Source organism: Dromiciops gliroides, chromosome 1 (assembly GCF_019393635.1).
Source record: "Dromiciops gliroides isolate mDroGli1 chromosome 1, mDroGli1.pri, whole genome shotgun sequence".
In the NCBI taxonomy this organism is placed as follows: Eukaryota; Metazoa; Chordata; class Mammalia; order Microbiotheria; family Microbiotheriidae; genus Dromiciops; species Dromiciops gliroides.
Window position 1 is genome coordinate 147,105,729 of NC_057861.1, and position 19,449 is coordinate 147,125,177.

Sequence of the window (19,449 nt, forward strand, 5' to 3'; positions counted from 1 at the left end):
AGGTGGCACAGTGGATAAAGCACCAGCCCTGGATTCAGGAGGACCTGAGTTCAAATTTGGCCTCAAACACTTGACACTTCCTAGCTGTGTGACTCTGGGCAAGTCACTTAACCCTCATTGCCCCGCCCAAAAAAAATCTATGTTAAAATTTGTTTTTACATGTAATTTGGAAAAAAATAAAATTCTACATAAATAAAAATAAAAATAAGATATTGGAGGGGTTTGCCGTTTCCTTCTCCAGCTCATTCCACAGATAAGGAAACTGAGGCAAACAGGATTAAGTGGCTTGCCTAGGATTACACAGATAGCAAATGTCTGAGGCCAGATTTGAACTCAGGTCTTCAGTTATTGTCCTTTGTTCTCAAAGAGGACTGAAATTACATCATTCTGTTGGAGTCAAGATACATTGTGTCCAACTGCGGCTGATCAGACCAATATGACCTCAGACGGTTCTACCACAGGTCCGGCACAAATAATCCATATGAACATTTGGGGTGGAGATGCCTCTAAATTTGTGTGTCTCATTTCTTTTGAGCTACTGTAATTCTGCTTTGTTCATACAATACAGCACCTTCTTCAACCAGGCATACCGTGCTAGGCAATCCTGTGCTAGTGTCTCCCATGCCCCATAATTGATTCCAAATTTCTTCAGAGAGCCCTCTTAAGGGTCCTTGTAGTGCTTCTTCTGACCACCATGTGAGCACCTGCCTTGAGTGAGTTCTCCATAAAATAGTCTCATATTATGGCTTCCTTATATACCAACATCTGCCTTGTTACTTCTTTGCTATTTTAGCAACAACCTGGATATAAGAGAAGCTCCAAGCACACAGGTATATATGTATTGTTTATTCCTTTTATTAATTTTGTGTGTAAAGAGTAAAACACCATTACCTATAAGTATACCTAGCTGTTCCTTTCTACCAAAGTCACAATAACTAACATTCAGTAAAATACAGCTTGTTCCCAGGCTTGACAGGGTTTTGTAGTAGATAGATCCTCAGAGCTTTTCTGAAGTAGTTACATACTAACCACTCTCGATGGCTATCCAGGTAAAGGAAGAGCTGTAGAACCAAACGGTACCTACTCTCTTGAGAACCACTGCAACTTTCCCAGGACTCCTCCTCAGCAAAGTCAATATATAATTACCATAGTGAGCATGGGAGATCCAGGACTTAGTCCTTTTTGATAAATAAGATCATGTTACTCAACAGCAATAGCACCTAAGGGTTAAACAAACACCCAAAAAAATGAAAGTTTCTCTCTCTCAAGAAGTTTACATTCTACAAAAACAACAACAAAAATAAAGATTATTGACTGGTGATTTTTATTGTTAATAAACTAAGCATTTTTTCATCCATTTAGTTTTTCCCATATATATTTATTAAGCTAATCTCCATTGAATAACTATAGAATATATCTCACTAATGAGGTCCTATAATATTCTGGGGTTTAATGAAATTAACATGATGTCTATTATCCAGATGATGACATATTGTAGGTAGGCGACTAGTCTATTGAGTTAATACACAATAATAAAAGTAATAATAGCTAATTGAATAGTGTTTTAAGGCTTGAAAGCATATTACATATACTATCTTATTTGATGAGCATAACACAATTAATAGAGTCCCAGACTTGGAGTCAGGAAGACCTGGATTCAAATCCCACTTCAGATACTTATTAGGTGTGTGATTATGGGCAAGTCTGTCACTAAACCTATCTGTGACTCAGTTTGCCCATCTGTAAAACAAAGAGTTTGAACTCAACAGCTTATAGGGTCCTTTATATGAGTCCAAAGTATATATCAGTATATCTATATGTCCAAATAAATTAGACCCAGAACTAAATGAAAGGAAGATGACACAATATGTTATCAATACAAATTGGGTTGCACTGGGGAAATTGTACAGTTTTTAAACAACGCCAAGTTCCTCCCTAATATAAACACATAATTCTGGTCACAATCTGGAAACCCAAAACTTAGACCATCATAGTTTCTAAGAAATCAAAGATGTGGATGATTCAAAAGACAACAGAATATCCATAATGGGTGTGAGTATGCTTCAGCATGTTTCCAATAATGATCTAAGATAGGAATAATGGTGCGATCGAGGTGGCAACTACTCTCCACGTCAGCTTCCTTGCAGTCATTCTCTCCCTTCAAGGACCTGAAGTGAATATGGAAGCATACTCTTCTCTCTCAAAACAGGAAGATAGAAGACAAGGATTTTTCCTCTCCCAAGCCCTTGCCAACTCTGCCCTTCATGCAGGTGCAGAACACTAATTCATCTCCATCAATGAAAGGAACCTTATGTAACTGAGCAAGGCAGAGCAGGACAGTTTTTTTAAAAGGCAGGAAAGGAGAAAGCAAAGAAAATATTAAAGTTGTGATCTGCTCCATAATTAGCACCGTGCCTAGCACATAGTAGGTGCTTAACAAATATTAATGTGTAAATTCATAATTCTATGGCTTGAATCTATAAATTTAGGTGAGGATTGGGATGAGGAGGAAGGAGAGGAGGGAAAGCAAAGCTCTCCCAAGTTGGGGGAAGGGGGCAGCTAGGTGGTGCAGTGGATAAAGCACTGGCCCTGGATTCAGGAGGACCTGAGTTCAAATATGATCTCAGACACTTGACGCTTTCTAGCTGTGTGACCCTGGGCAAGTCACTTAACCCTCATTGCCCTGCAAAAAAAAAAAAAAAAAACATGTTAGGGGACAGCAAGGAAAAGGATACATCTGCTGAAATTCATGAAGGGTACCAAAACTCTTCATTACATTTCTGTAAAAACAATATAGTGTTTTTGATATTGAAGATGAATAATGTAACTACACTTGAGGAGAGGGAATGACACAGGGCACCCAGTATATTACTATCTTTAGCATCAAAACCCCCATATGTCATTACTTAGAAACAGGTTAACAAATAGAATTACCCCAGAGCATCTGGTTTGGGGCACACTCTGTTTCTGTCAACATGAACCACTCTCTGTAGCTTAAGGGAAAGTTTTATAAACTTGTTATCATGTTTTAAAATTTCTACCTCCTCTCATGAAATGAAACATAAAATAAAAAGAAAACATTTAAAGTGTTCTTTGATAGTAGACAGAGACAGGCATTATCAAATAATCTGGCTGTGGTTACAAATATATACTAATATTTAAACATACTAATCTGCAGGCTTATACCTAAAGGCTATTATTTACTTTTTACATTAAAGAGCTTTACATCATGCACACATAATAAAGGAATGGAAAGTCTGAATCTCTTTACAAATGGGATACCTCATCACCTCCTGAGCTTTTTTTTTTTTTTTACCACTACTCCTCCCCACCCATCACCACCACCATGCACCCTCCTCTTTCTAAGTACTTGGAAAATTAAAATTTTCTCTTACGGAATGGTTCAGGCTGAATCCTTCATGATATATCAAAGCCATTGCCTACATTTCTCAATTCCAGACTTTTTGTCAGAACTTTCAGTTCCAGGGAATAAAATATTCCTTGATACTGACCACCCCACAAATCTTTATTTTTTCTTTTTGGTACCTTTATGATATTTTTCACCCAAAAAATACTCCTCTAAATCAACAGGCAGTGAACCTTTCTTTAAAAATATAACAAATTCACAAATATGCCCGTGAGCTCTTCCTCAGCTACCCAAACAGGCTACAGGGGGGTGGAGGGAAAGACATGGGCTATTGGCTAATGTTTAGTAGGTTAATACCATCCCTCATCCGAGGACCCTCCTCCTTTAACCAATGTGCAAACATTAACTGACCCTTATAAGTAACTTAGAGCTTTGATGTGTTGACCAGCTTTCTTTGTTTGTGTTAGTGTCCATCTTATCTGAAAATCACACTTTATTTGAATAAACTTTTAATAAGGTCAGCTGTTCCATCAACAAAAAGAATAATACATAATCTTAAAATAGAAAAAAAGAAAACATTAAGCAAAAAACAATTAATAACAAAGGAACATTCAAATTGGATCAAGGAGAAATGTTTTAAATGAAAACAAATTATTTGAATTTTTTAAAAATAAGCTTTTTAAACAAAAACATTGCCATTTTCCACTTTTAAAAATAGTTATCCTATTCTTCTGTTCATAGGTTTTCTATACATTGGTATCCTTAAAATATTAACAGAATCAGAAGAAGGCAGAGTGGGTGACAAGATGTCTAAGGTCCCTTTCAGGAATGTGGTTCAATAAAAGCATTAGGTGGCTCCTCTGTTGAAGATGAAAGGAATGGCAAGGACAAGAATAGCATAGGATGAGAAGATGTAGGAATATAATGACCTACATCAATGAAGGGAGTAGCCACACCAGAAAAAACATAGCAGGATATCTTACAAAGAGTGCCAGGTTTAAAGTCAGAAGACCTGAATTCAAATCCTTATTCTGCTATTTCCTAACAAGATGATCTCAAGCAATGAATTGTGGAAATTTATTTTGATTTGGGGACCCTACCTTTGGGCTGAGATTAGAAAGCCTTAGGCCCTCAGGGTCTCTTCTGTGTGGGAGGTGCTGGTGCCCCTCCCCCTCGCTTCAGCGGAGCCGGAAAGCCCCGTGGGCTGTACAAGACCCCAGGTCAGACAGCTGAGGGGGAAAAGCCCCTAGCTCCCTCTGACCTGAGCAGAGCTATCTGAAAGATCCCAGATAGCCTTGCTGAGGCATGTGAGGCTGGAGCACACCCCACCACCACCACCACTAGCCGCAGCCCTGACTGGAGGATTAGCTTGGTCTGTGGGGGTGCAGAAAGCCTCGAGATTTGAGTGGAGAGAAGAAAAGGTATATATAGACCTGGGAGTTAGATAGCAAGGGCACTGAGGAGAGAGGCTGAGAAGAGGTTTGGACAGACAAGACAAGGCAGAGAAGAGGTCAAGCGGCGGCTGACGAGATTAGAAAGGTTGGAGCGCGGCAGACTAGAGAGGGGGCTACAAGGATGCAGGAGAAGACGAGAAGGACTAAGAGCAGAGAAAAGAGAGGCCGAAGGGCAGACTGACGGAGCAGACAGACAGAAGGTCAGTGAGAGAGAAACACAGGGATTCAGCAGTGGCAGTAAGGAGAGGAAAGTTAGAAGCAGGGGGATTTACAGAGTGAAAGGGTACAGGCGGAGTTAGTGAAAGTAGCTGAGCAAGTGAAAATACCCTGAGGCAAGAGGTGGCTAAGGCCCTTATTGTATTAAAAAAGTTTGAAGCACAGTAGGTGGGAAAGAGAAGCAGTGGAAAGCAGTCAGGTTGTACATTTTATTTCCCTGTATTCTTAATTTTAAATAGTATCTCATAAATAAACTCTGCTTTGATTATTTAGTTAAGAACCTTCTTAATCTTTAGTTTATCAATTTGGGAGCAGTGTGGTGGAACTTTATAAACGGCCCACATTCAATTAATAGCAGTCAGATAGCCAAACAGTCAAAAATCCCCAGATTAGTCCTCCAGTCAGATTAGTCCCCCAAAATTAGCCCTAGTTAACAAAATATTTCTACATTTGAATGGCGACCGCGGCAGGACTTACGGCCCAATTATAATTTTTCTAAACTCATCGTTTTTCATATACTTATAATTTTTCATAAATCCAATTATATATAATTTTTCCAGGTTAGTTATAGTTAATAATTAATTTTGTACAGAATTTAACCTTAATTTAAATGTACTAATCTGCATGATTATTCCTAAAGGCTATTATTTACTTTTATAACTATAAAGCCTCAGTTCCCTCCTTTGTTTTTTTGTTTGTTTGTTTTGGGGGTTTTTTTGAGGGGCAATGGGGGTTAAGTGACTTGCCCAGGGTCACACACCTAGTAAGTGTCAAGTGTCTGAGGCCAGATTTGAACTCAGGTACTCCTGAATCCAGGGCCGGTGCTTTATCCACTGCGCCACCTAGCTGCCCCCAGTTCCCTCCCTTGTATTAAAATGGAATTGAAGTATGACAGTGGTAAGAACTCTGGATGTGTAATCAGAAAACTTGGATTTTAATCCTAACTCTACTACTTCCTAGCAATGGACCTTGAAATAAATCTCTTAATCTCTTGGGGTCTCAGTTTCTTCACATGTAAAATTAAAGGTTAAAATGAGAAAAATCTCTAAACTGATTTCCAGCTCTAAACCCTATAATTTTCTATTCACATAAAGACCATCCTAGGCAAAATTCTCCATTACTTTGATAAACTGTTGTTAATTTTATCTTCTTTAATCATAGATCTGATTGTTTCATTTCTCTTCTCAAATCCTTGCAATGACTCCAGATTGTCCTCCCCAAAATGTCATTTAAGGCCTTCCAAAATGTCATGTAAGGCCTGCCAAATGGGGGCAGCTAGGTGGTGCAGTGGATAGAGCACCGGCCCTGGAGTCAGGAGGACCTGAGTTCAAATCCGGCCTCAGACACTTAACACTTACTAGCTGTGTGACCCTGGGCAAGTCACTTAACCCCAATTGCCTCACTAAAAAAAAAAAAAAAAGATTCTGCCAAATTAGACTATTCACCATCCACGCACTACAAGCTGACCTGTACATTCTATTATCTGTCAGCGTGGGTCTCTACCATAAACATCTCTCTTAACTCCCTGATTAGAAATTAGTTTTAATTCCTCAGACTTCAAATAGCAGTTTGGTGTTAACGCTTCTATTCACTCATCACATTCTATTTTGTGTGATAGATATTTGTACCTGTGCTTTATATTCCCTTCTAGATTGTATGACAAGCATAATGACTTTATTCTGTGCTTAAGCACAGAAGGTATGGAATGGAGTGGGGTGGGATGGAATGGAAGAAGATGAGATGGGAAGGAATGAAATGGGATGAGATGAATATATCAACATAGAAAGGGTTCACTAACTGAGGCTTCTGACTCCTGTCAAGCAAGTGATCAATGGAGATTGGACCTTCTAGATTCTTTGCCACTCATCATAGCCCTGACTGGGGAATTTCTGTACTCTCCACCCTATCCTTAAACAAATTTATTGAACAAAAATGACTAAAATGAACTCCTCCTTCTTCATCTCCTCCGAAAGTAATTTTTTAAAAAAGAAATAGAACTAAACTCCCTTTCAGTCCACAGTTATTGAGGTACAAAGGGTAGGGAAAGAGGGAAAGGTATATATAAAATACAAAGCAAACATGAGGAATGATGACATAATGGATAGAGAGCCAGCCTCAAAGCCAGAATGTTTGGATTCAAGATGTATTTTTGGCATGTGCTGGTCATGTGACCCCAGGTCACTAAATCACTCACTGTCTTAGGTTGGTAAAGGGTGTTTCCTTAATGGGATTTCCTTGAACCAAAGAAGTCATGGGTCAGTCTCTATACCATCTACCATCTATAGAGAATGTAGTCATTTCCCAAGAGCAACCAACCACAGTCACACCAAACTCTAAGGCAGAAGAATTCCTTGGAAGGAACTTGCTTCTGTGACCTTCCCAGCTACACACCCAGAATAGGTGTATTTCTTGTACTCTACACTCAACATTCAGAGTCAGTTTTTCAACATTCACCAAACCTTCCAGTGAGATCAGTTTTGCCAGAGAAGTAACTCCATCTTTAGTACCCAGGTATCAAATGGGAATAGCATGATTCATAGACATGCCTAAAGCATGAGCCAGGTATACCCAATGGTGTCCACTCTCTCTATATATATATCATATAGGAGGTCATAAGCACCCCAAGGTGCTTTCCTGTGGCCTAAACAATGCTCTTCTAGACCTTACTATACCAGAGATGTGCAGGAAAGTGCTTGGAGACAGAAGTCAAATGTCTTGTCAACTTGGAAACACTAATTCTATCCTTGCTGTTTAGTACAGACTTGGCTCTTAAAAAACATATATATTCCATATGTGTGTGTATGTATTATACATATATATATGGACATAGATATAGACATAAACATACATAGACATGGACATAGACATGTATTATATGTATATGTGTATGTGTTTTCCCTGATGCTCAGAGGAAACCTGAGCTTATCAGATACACGAAACACAAAGAATAGTTTTTTAAACCATAACAAGAAAGCTGTCTTGTTACTTTATAGCCACACTCTATTTTTTTTTCTTTACTCCAAATAGTATTACTAAGCTGATATATCTCCCATTTGATTCACCATCCTTTGTTCCATTTGATTCACGGCTATTTCCAAAAAATCAAATCCACTTGCAATCATTGAGGATATTCCAAAGAAAGAGTTCAAGGCAATTCCAAAAGAGGCATCCTAGATATGTTTGGAGTGATCGCAGTGTCATTGGAATACATCTAATATCCCCAGATGATGTTCACTTGGAGGTTTAAATCCTAGTATTTTTTTTTAACTTCCACAAAAGTACTTCTCCGATGTCCTATTGTGGTATGGAGGGGACTGTGGGCCCTCCTGGCAGAACACAAGCCTTGGGATGTCCTACCATGCAGGAAAGGCGTCAAGTTCTGGTCCAGCCAGAGTTCAGTAGCTGGTTACCAAGCATAGCTAAAACAGGAATCTGCTCAATGGAGGCTGGAAGGTAGTTGGTCCCCAGCCTTACCCTGATCCTAATGTGGCAAAAATTATTTGTGGTAAAAGTTATTGGAATTTAGCTGACTCATTTGGGAGGGGCCACACCTGGCCCACCCTGAAGTTATGTATGCTGCTGAGGTCAGAAGGAGAATTCTCCATAGGCAGTTTTTGAAGGACCTCCCCTTTTGGGGGAGGAAGATTGAATGCTCCCTGAGGGGAGGCTGAGGCACTTCTGGAACGCTAGTGTTCTCTCTCTCTCTCTCTTCTGCCTTTCTGGTGGCGTGAGCAACTGCAGATGTCCCAGGTGTGGTGAGTGAACACAAATTCCTTTAAATTAGCTTAACTGGAAACGATCTGGGGATTGCATAGACTTAGTTTAGAGTTAAGAGAATTTATCTGTATTTCTTTTTTCCCTATTCCTTTATCTTTGATTTTTATTAATTTAACCTTTGTTGTTTGTTTAACTCCCAAGTAATAAAATCTGATCTTTTTGTGGAAATAAAGCTGTAAGGCTCCTTTCTTATTGGCCTGGGAGAAATATCTAAAAGGGCAGTTCAGAGGGGAGGGAGCTTTGAACCTAAAGGTCCCTCATTATTTCCGGGACCCCAAAATTTCAGCGAGTTACCCAATTAACCTTCCATATATTAAATTTCAGCCCCTACACTGTCCCTCTATCTTTTGTGTAACTACCTTATGCCAGTATCCCAGAATCCATCCCCCTCACAAGATGGTATCCTGATCCCATACATATGCACAACCTTAAATTAAAAATACTCTATGTCACTCATTTCAGTTTGCAATATTTGCCCCAGATGCAAAAAGGCTCTGCTTATAGCTTTAAGTCCAGGGAGCATGCTTTTTGAGTACTGAAATACAATGTTGAAACATGTTGAAGTACATTTCATTAAAAATTAGTTTCGGGGCAGGTAGGTGGTGCAGTGGATAAAGCACTGGCCCTGGATTCAGGAGGACCTGAGTTCAAATCCAGCCTCAGACACTTGACACTTACTAGCTGTGTGACCCTGGGCAAGTCACTTAACCCTCATTGCCCCACAAAAACAACAACAACAAAATTAGTTTCATTACCGTACATAATCACTCTGAATATGTTTGTCATGACCATATGACTAAGTCTTTCTTAGATGAAGCAGGACCTTGCAAAGTCACATGGTAACTATTTCATAATCAATTTATATTATAAATTACTAAAGATATGGATATAGAAAATGTAGGAGATTGGACTGAATGGATGCTGAGCCCATTACATGCCCTTCAAAGGACTTTATGCTTGGTTTTATATTGCCTTTTTAAAAATTAATATACATATGCAGGAACTCTCGTGTCATATGCTACTTTCTCCTAAAAGCAGAATGCTATACCCCCTACACACACACACACACACACACACACACACTTTCCACTAATTGAAGCTTCTGGCAAGTTGTTCCAGTTCCAGGAACCCAGGTTCGACTGTAAGCAGATATCCAACAGAGAGGCGACCCTTTCTCCAAGAAAGTGCTGCTTCAGTAGCGTTTGCACACAAGCTATGAGCTTATCTGTTTTAAAGGAGCTCCTTAAAACAAGCACAAGCCACCTTTGGCATGGGGCAGAATTCACAAAGGCATATGGGGCAGTTTCAGCCAGATCCCAAGCCATACTAAAAAGAAGGCAAAATTTGTCTTTGAATCTCCCCTATTTCCTCTTTTTAATAGCCTTTTCCTACCTCCCAAAAATCTCTCTCCACAATCCCCAGTGTCTCCTGCTTCCCTCTAGCTATCCAAATTTACCCATACATGGCTGTAGCACCTCATCTAAAATTACCTTCTTCTGGAGTGTCCCTGCTTTCTCGGTGATCATAGGCTGAGACAAAGATTATGTAGGAATGAAAAACAACATTCTTGGCCTTGTGGATGCACATTAGGAGTATGCTATGATAGACAAAAATTTGGTTTATATTCAAGAAGATCATAAATAATGACTTGTTGTTGTTATGTAGCTTCAATAATGTCCAACTTTTCATGACCCCATTGGGGGTTTTCTTGGCAGAGATACTGGAATGGTTTGCCTTTTTTTCTCCAACTCATTTTATAGATGAGTAAACTGAGGCAAAGAGGGTTAAGTGACTTGCCCAGGGTCACACAGCTAGTAAGTGTCTAAGGATGGATCTGAACTCATAGAGATGAGTCCAGTACTCTATTTACTGTATCACCTAGTTGCCCTAAATAATGACCTTAGAAATCATCTGATCAATCATCTTATGAAAATGGGACCCAGAGTAAAGTGACTTACCTAAGGTCACACAGGTAGAAAGTAGCAGAATGAGGATTCAAATCCAGGTCTTCTGATTTCAGGCTCAGTAGTATTTCTATTAGAACACCCTGTGTTCTTGGAGATCATCTATTACATCACCCACTTTCCAGAACCACAAACCTAAGAATCATTCCTAAGATACAGGCAACTATAGAATTCTTGATGAGAATTTATCTACCAATATTCAAATATTTCTTAATTTTGTAACCAAGACAAAGTAAAGTTCTGAGAGGAGGGAAAGGGGAAGGGGAAAAGGAAGGGGAAGGGGGAAGGAGAAAGGGAAGGGAAAGTAAGAAGGGGAAGGGGGAAGGAGAAGGGGAAAGGGAAGGGGAAGGGAGAAGGGGAAGAGGGAAAGAAAAGGGGGAAAGGAAAGGGGGAAGGGGAAGGGGAATGGGAAAGGGAAGTGAGAAGGGAAAGGGGGAAGGGGAAAGAGAAGGGAGAGGTAGAAGGGAGAGAGGAAAGGGGAAGAAGAAGAGAAAAATTAGTCTGTGGGTAAAAATGCTAGACACTTTATGGTTGTCTGTCTCTTCCCTCTCTTTCATTACCTGCATTTCTGCATTCTTCTACTTCAGAAGGGTCCCCATCCATGCTTCTCTTCACTTACTACTAAATACCATAGACTTCTTCTACTCTTCTTCCTTGCCATCAGTTTGCATATCCCTCAATTCCAGCTCCCCTTTATGTGTTATCTTCCCCTATTAAAATTTAAGCTATTTAAAGGTAAAGACCCTCTTGATTACTTGTATTTATATCCCAGCACTTAGCACAGTGGCTGGCACACAGTAAGTGCTCAATAAATGCTTTATCTATCTATCCCCAAATTCTACTGAATATAAGTTCCTTGAGAGCTAGAATAGTTGTATTTTTGAGTTTGTATCCCCAATGTCTAGAAGAGTGCTTGTCACATAGTAGGCACTTAATAAATGATTTTTGATTGGTTGGTTGATTGGTATTGATGTTTCCTGGGTTCCTTCCATTCTTCTACTTCATTCCCAGAGACATCATACTAGCCCAGGCTCTTATCACCACTGAAATAGCTTCTGAGCTGCACTTTCTTTCCCCAGTCTTTTTGTTCACCTATTATTTTGCATATTACTTGCAAACTAATCTTCCTAAAATTCTATTTTCATCATTTTACTTCCCCAGTTCAATAAGTTACAATGGCTCCTTGTGACCCACTATATCATGTTTCAACCCTTCTGTTTAGCTTCAGTACTGGGCCCAGAATCAGAAAAATTCATCTTCCTGAGCTCAAAACTGACACTTACTAGCTGTGTGACCCTGGGCATGTCACTTAACCCTGTTTGCCTCAATTTCCTCACCTACAAAATCAGTTGGAGAAGGAAATGGCAAATCACTCCAATATCTTTGCCAAGATAACTCCATATGGGATCATAAAGAGTCAGACATGACTGAAAAAAAAACACAACGAAACAACAATCTATACAACCTTACTTCCCATACTTCTACAGTAGTCACCCTGCTCTCCACTCATGCAGAACCCCTTCCTTGTCCTTACACACATGTTCACTCCCACCTTTATATTTTGCTTTTCCTATCATGTCCAGTGGGTAGTTCTTCCACCTACATAAATCTACCTTAGCCTTCAAAGCCCAAGTCTTCTCCTATTACCCCAATCCACACTCATCTTTTCTTTCTCTAAATTCCTATTTCCCTTATACATTCCACACAATCTACCATTTTGTTGTTCACTGGTTGAATGATGTTGATTAGAGACAGAGAGAAGACAAGGAAGCATGGAAAATGAAGTAGAAATTGTGCTCTCAAACCAGATTATTAGGAGCACCACAGTGTAGTGAAGTACAGGGGTCAGCTGGGGCCAAATCCTGCCCAATGAAGAGCTTTTATACTCCCCAAGCCAAGAAAAGTATTAACATTTTTGCATAAAGTTCTTTGTATTTTTAAATGCAAAAGTCATTCTTAGGTCATGTACAAAAGCAGGTTCACCAACCCCTGGTATATTAGAGAATTTACTTTGGAGTTAAAAAAAAAAAAGGTTACAAGTTTTTGAAGGCAGCGACTATGTCATACTTCTTTTCCCCCATTCCAATTCCCATCATCAGTGAGCAGAAAGTTGGGTACAACGCTAGGTATTCAATAAGTGTTTTCTTAAATAATGAAGACAGAGCAGGTCGTCCTGACATGGTGGGGAAAAAAGCACTGGATTTGGAGTCAAGAAGAACTGGGTTCAAATACAGGGTGCCCCAAAATTTCATTAAGCTTTAATGGCTTAAAATTGTCCTAAGACTTCTGGGAAACCCTGTATTGGGACACTCTGATATTTGCTCTTTTATTAGTAGTATTTTGTTTTCTCCAATTACACATAAAGACAATTTTAACATTTCTTTCTTTTTTTAATTTTGAGTTACAAATTTTCTCCCTCCCTCCCTCCTTCCCTAAGATTGTAAGCAATACTCTTTCTATTACCTCAGGCAAATGATTTCACCTCCCCAGACCTCAGCTTCTTTATCTATAAAATGAGGGAATTGGACTAACTGATCTCTAAGTTCCCTTCTAACTACAAATCTATGACCCTATTATCCTAAAACCCCTGACTTCAAAGGGCCTTTTAATCTACCAAGAATCCTCTTCTCCAGAAACTCTGAGCTATATCATTCCCTCTTTAAAAAAAAAAAAAATCTGGCTGTTTCGTGGAGAAGATGTCAAGGGACCATATGTGCTCATTCTGAGTAATCTGAAATGATAAAATGCCACACTCTGGGGGTGTCTTTTAGGCTGAGGGCACATGTGGTACAGGGCAGGAACGGACTCCAACTCACAACTGCTTTGTCTTAACCTTGGCAGCTTTGCCGCTTGGCACCCATATTAAAAGGGATGATGTATTTCCCTTATTTATTATTTGCACTGGGCTACTGAAGAAAAAAATAGTGAAGCAGGGCCGGTGAAGCTCAGAGGGTCCTGCCAGGAATAACAGTGAGACACTTGCACCACTGCCTCATTAGCTTATGGAAAACAGTTCCCTAAGGAAACTGCAGGGTGTAAATAAATTTAAAACATTTCAGTCTTTCGAGGCCTGCAGATGCCAAATTTGTAAAACAGTGGTGGTTCAAGAACGCGGTAACATTCTGCTGCACGTCTCATAAATTTAACATAAGTTCTACAGTCTGTTTATAAGCAAAATAAAAGTAATGTTATCTTGGACATACATTTTTTTAAATGGAATAAGCATGTATGCTTTTCTGCAATTTGCAAGACGTAAAAATCTCTTTGCTAGTTATACTCGATATAAAAATAAAGGATAGCTATATACCCCTATTAACAGAAATATACCCAAAGAGGAGACAACAAGCAAGGCCACAAGAGTTTATTAAGTGCCTTCTATGGGCCGGACACTATGATAAGTGCTGGAGGAACAAATAGAGGAAAAAAAGAAAGCCTCTGCCCTCAAGTAGCTTATAATCTAATAGAGGAAAACAATACACTAAAGGGAGCTGAGAAAGGGTGGGAAGAAGAGGGTACATAGGCAGGAACATAGTTTTGAAGTCAGGAAAGTCCATAGCAAAACCAGGAGAAAACTGAAGGAGGGTCAACTTGGCCCCTTCCTCAAAACGAAGGCCCTGGAAGGAACACACCATAGGAGAAAGAGACAAGCATCATGGTGGAGGAATGTCCCCCATGAGAAGTTCTCAAGCATCAATGGATATCAAAAAGGAAATTAGATCAGTCTAATATGACTTGTTCTTGAAGCCATGCTGGCTCTCTGTAATCATGGCTTCCATTTAATGATCCATTCTAGAATTTTCTCAGGAATCAAAGTCAAGCTTACTACTATCTAGTTTTTCAGACTCTACTCTCTTCCCTTTTTTTAAATCAAGACATTTTCCCTTCTCCATTACTGTGATACTGTAGGGAATTGGACTAACTGATCTCTAAGTTCCCTTCTAACTACAAATCTATGACCCTATCATCAATGACAGTGGCTCAAAATCCATTTCTTTCAGTACCTTGAGGATAGAGTTCATTTGGGCCATGTCTTTAATTCATCATTTTGCTCATATACAACCTTTTCAATCTCATATAATCAAAATAATCTATTTTATTTATTATTATTGCCTCCATCCTTTTGTTCAGTTAAGAATTCCCCAACAACTATAAAAGGTATTTGACCTGCTCTTCTGATTTTGTTGTGTTTTTGTTTTGTTTTGTTTTTTTGTTTGCAGGGCAATGAAGGTTAAGTGACTTGCCCAAGGTCACACAGCTAGTGTCAAGTGTCTGAGGCTGAATTTGAACTCAGGTCCTCCTGAATCCAGGGCTGGTGCTTTATCCACTGCACCACCCAGCTGGTATGATATTTTATATTTAGGTCATTTAAGGGCTAAGGATTAGGACTATGAGGACATGTGACTTCATTCCTATAAAGAGCTCCTGGATAAGGAAATTCTCTCTACCAAGTCCTCTCCAACTAATAGTCTTAGAAAATTACCTAGAAAATTAAAACAACTCTGAGATACCACCTCACACCTATCAGATTGGCTAATATGACAGAAGGGGAAAATGATAAATGTTGGAGAGGATGTGGGAAAATTGGGACACTAATGCATTGTTAGTGGAGTTGGGAACTGATCCAACCATTCTGGAGAGCAATTTGGAACTATGCCCAGAGGCAATCAAACTGTGCATACCCTTTGATCCAGCAATACCACTACTAGGTCTGTATCCCAAAGAGATTTTTTAAAAGGGAAAAAGGCCTACATTCACAAAAAATATTTATAACAGCTCTTTTTGTTGTGGCTAAGAATTGAAAATTAAGGAGATGCCCACCAACTGAGGAATGGTTGAACAAGCTGTGGTATGTGAACATAATAGAATATTATTGTGCTATAAGAAATGATTAGCAGGAGGACTTCAAAAAATCTAGAAAGACTTACACAAACTGATAAAAAGTGAAGCGAGCAGAACCAGGAGAACATTGTACATAGTAACAGCAACATTGTAAGATGAATGTCAGCTCTTCTCAGCAATATAATGATCCAAAACAATTCCAAAGGATTCATGATGGAAAATGCTCTCCACATCCAGGCAAAGAATTGATGGAGTTTGAATGCAAATTGAAGTATACTAGTTTCACTTTCTTGATCTTCCTTTTGTTCTGTTTCTTCTTTCACAATATGACTAATATAGAAATATCCTTTACACGACTGTACATGTGTAACCTATTTTAAATTCTTACCTTTTATGAAGAGAGAGAAGGGGAGGAATAGGAAAAGAGGGAAAGAAAAAATTGGGAATGTAATATTTTTTTAAATGAATGTTAAGGAGCATCTAGGTGACAGTGGATAGAGCACCAGCCCTGAAGTCAGGAGGACCTGAGTTCAAATCCAGCCTCACACACATACTAGTTATGTGACCCTAGACGAGTCACTTAACCCCAATTGCCCCCAAGGAAAAAAAAAGAATGTAAAAAATTGTCTTTACACATAATTGGAAAAATAAAATACTATTTGAAAGAAAGAACTGAGAGATTATGAAACTTGTCCAGGATCACACAGTCGGTATGTGTCAGAGGCGAAACTTAAATCCAGATGCCTTCACTATACTAAATTGACTCATATATAAGCATATATAAAATTTAATAAGATTTGGTGGGAAAACAGTCATAGCTGGGAGATTAGAAAGGTTTCATATAGAAGGTGACACTTGAGCTAAGCCTTGGTGGAAATGAGGGATTCTGAGAGGCAGAAGAGAGGCGGAAATGTCTTCCAGGCATGGAGGACAGTTGGGCATGGGAGGTAGAATGGATTATGAGAAATAACAACAAGGCGAGTTTGGCAAAATGATAATGGAAGTAATAATAATGACAATAACAATAATAGCTAACATTTATATAATGTTTATTATGGCAGGCACTATGCTAAACATTTGATCCTCACAACAACCCTAAGAGGTAAATACTATTATTATCCCCATTTTACAGTTGAGGAAAATAAGGCAAATAGAGGTTAAGAGACTTATCCAGAATCACACAGTGTCTAAATCTGGATTTGAACTCAGGTCTTCCTGACTCCTGGCTAGGTACTCGATGCACTGCACCTCCCAATATATAATAAAGCAAGAGAGGTATGTTACGGACCGGTTATGAAAGTATTCAAATGTCAAAGAGAGATTATATCTAATTTCTAAAGGTCCTGGAGAGCTATTAAGGAGAGGTCATATGGTCAGATCTATGATTTAAGAAAACCATTTAAATAAACCATTTAACATGGCAGCTGTGAGGAAGATTTATTGGATAAGTGAAAGACTTGGGGCAGAGAGACCAATTATGAGGCTATTACAGTAGTCCAGGTGAGGGGTGATGAGGAAGGTGGTGGCTGTGTGAGTGAATGTTGCAGAGACAGAAATGGCAATAGTTCATTCAAACCTATTCCCATCCTCCATGGACCATTTAGCATAGCTCTGAATCTCTGAGATTACCTGAAAGAGTTAATGTACCTTTCTTCCCCAGAGAATAACTTATTTCCAGGGAATTAGTGGAGATCAAAGGAGAATCTGGCTGGAAAAAGAGTCTTGGGACTATCATCCTATTTTCTTTGTAGCTAAACTCCTCCCAAAAAGCCATCTACAATAGGTGCCTCCACTTTCTCTCCTTTTGCTCTCTTCTTAATCCCTTACAATCTGGCTTCTGGCTTTATCATTCTACTGAAACTGGTTTTTCCAAATTTATCAACAATCCCTTAATTGCCAAATCCCATGGCCTTTTCTCAGTCCTCATTCTCCTGGATCTCGCTGCAGCCTTTGGCACTCTTGATCACCCTCTCCTTCTTGATACTTTCTTCTCTCTAGATTTTTCAAGATGCCACTCTCTCCAGGTTTTCCTACTACCTATCTGATTATATTCCTTTTCTAGACCCTCCTCCAGATTATATTGTCTAACCACAGGTGTCCCACAGGGTTCTGTCCTGGGTCCTCTTCTCTTGTCCTCTTATATTACATGGTTCCCATGGATATAACTGCCATCTCTACACTAACAATTCATGAATCTACCTTTCCTGCCCCTGATCTCTCTGCTGACCTCCAATCTCACATACACATCTGCCTTTCAGACATCTTGAATTGCATGTCCAGTCGACATCTTGAACTCAATATGGCCAAAACAGAACTCATTATTTCCCCTCCCCTAAATCCTACACACACACACACACACACACACACACACACACACATTCCCTATAAAAGACAATACCATCATCACTCTTTCTAAGATTCACAACCTAGAAATCATCCTGGATTCCTCATTTTCTCTCACCCCACACACACACATCCAAACTGTTTCCAAGGTCTGTTGATTCTACCTTTGCAACATCTCTCTTTGCCCCTTCTCTCTGACATAGCCACCACTCTGGTGCAGGCCCTCATCACCTCACCCCTTGATTATTGCAATAATCTGCTGGTGGGTCTGCCTGCCTCAAGTCTCTCCCCAGTCTAATTCATCCTCCATTCAGTAACTAAAGTGATTTTCCTAAGTAAGGTTGATCATGTTATACACAAACGCAAACACACAAATATACACTCAATAAACTTCAGTGGCTCCCTACTGCCTATAGGATCAAATACAAATTACTCTGTTTGGCATCCAAAGCCCTCCATAACCTAGCCCCATCCTACCTTTTCAGTCTTTTTATACCTTACTCCCCAACACATACTCTTCAAGCCAGTGATCCTAGCCCCCTGGCTGTTCCACAAACAAGACACTCCATCTCTCTGCCCAGGGCATTTTTCTCCACCCGTTCCCCCATGTGTGGAATGCTCTCCCTCCTTCAGTCTACCTAGCAACCTCCCCAATTTCCTTTAGGTCCCAACTAAAATCTCTTTTTTTTTTTACTAGAAGCCTTTCTCAATCCTTCTTAATTCCAATGATTTCTTTCTTTAATTATTTCTTATTTAGCCTGTACATAGCTTGTTTTGTATGTATTTGTTGCCTGTTGTCTCTCCCATTACATTATAGATTCCTTGAAGATAAGGATTGTCTTTTGCTTCTTTCTGTATGCCCAGCAGTTAGCACAGTGCCTGGCACGTAGAAGGCACTTAATAAATGTTTATTGAATGAATTAGAGGGGATTTTGACTGTGCAGTATGCTGCATTCACTTTCTTTATTTTTAACTTTTTTGAAAATACCTTTTTTTGGGTGGGGCATTGAAGGTTAAATGACTTGCCCAGGGTCACACCACTAGTGTCAAGTGTCTAAGGCTGGACTTGAATTCAGGTCCTCCTGAATCCAGGGCCAGTGTTTTATCCACTGTGCCACCTAGCTGCCCCACTGCATTTACTTTCAACCAAGAAATATTTTTTAATTTATACATACCAAAAAATGTTTCTTATCTTTCAAATTTTCAGATAACCATCCCAAGAAAACAAAGAGTTATTACTTAACTGGATGAGACAGTCAACAACAGAATGCTAAGGAAGCCTCGTGAAATCCAAATCCCTCTAGACCTCAACATGGTGAGGCAGAGCATTTCCATCTCCACTGAGATTCTTTCATTGGGGATGAGGAGGGTGATCTGAATTATAATAATAGTATTTTCATTCCTTAAGTATTCTCACTATGAGACCTGGGTGGATTATAATCTGCATTGCTGGAGAGAGCAGCCACAGTAGTGACCACGGATTCAGTTG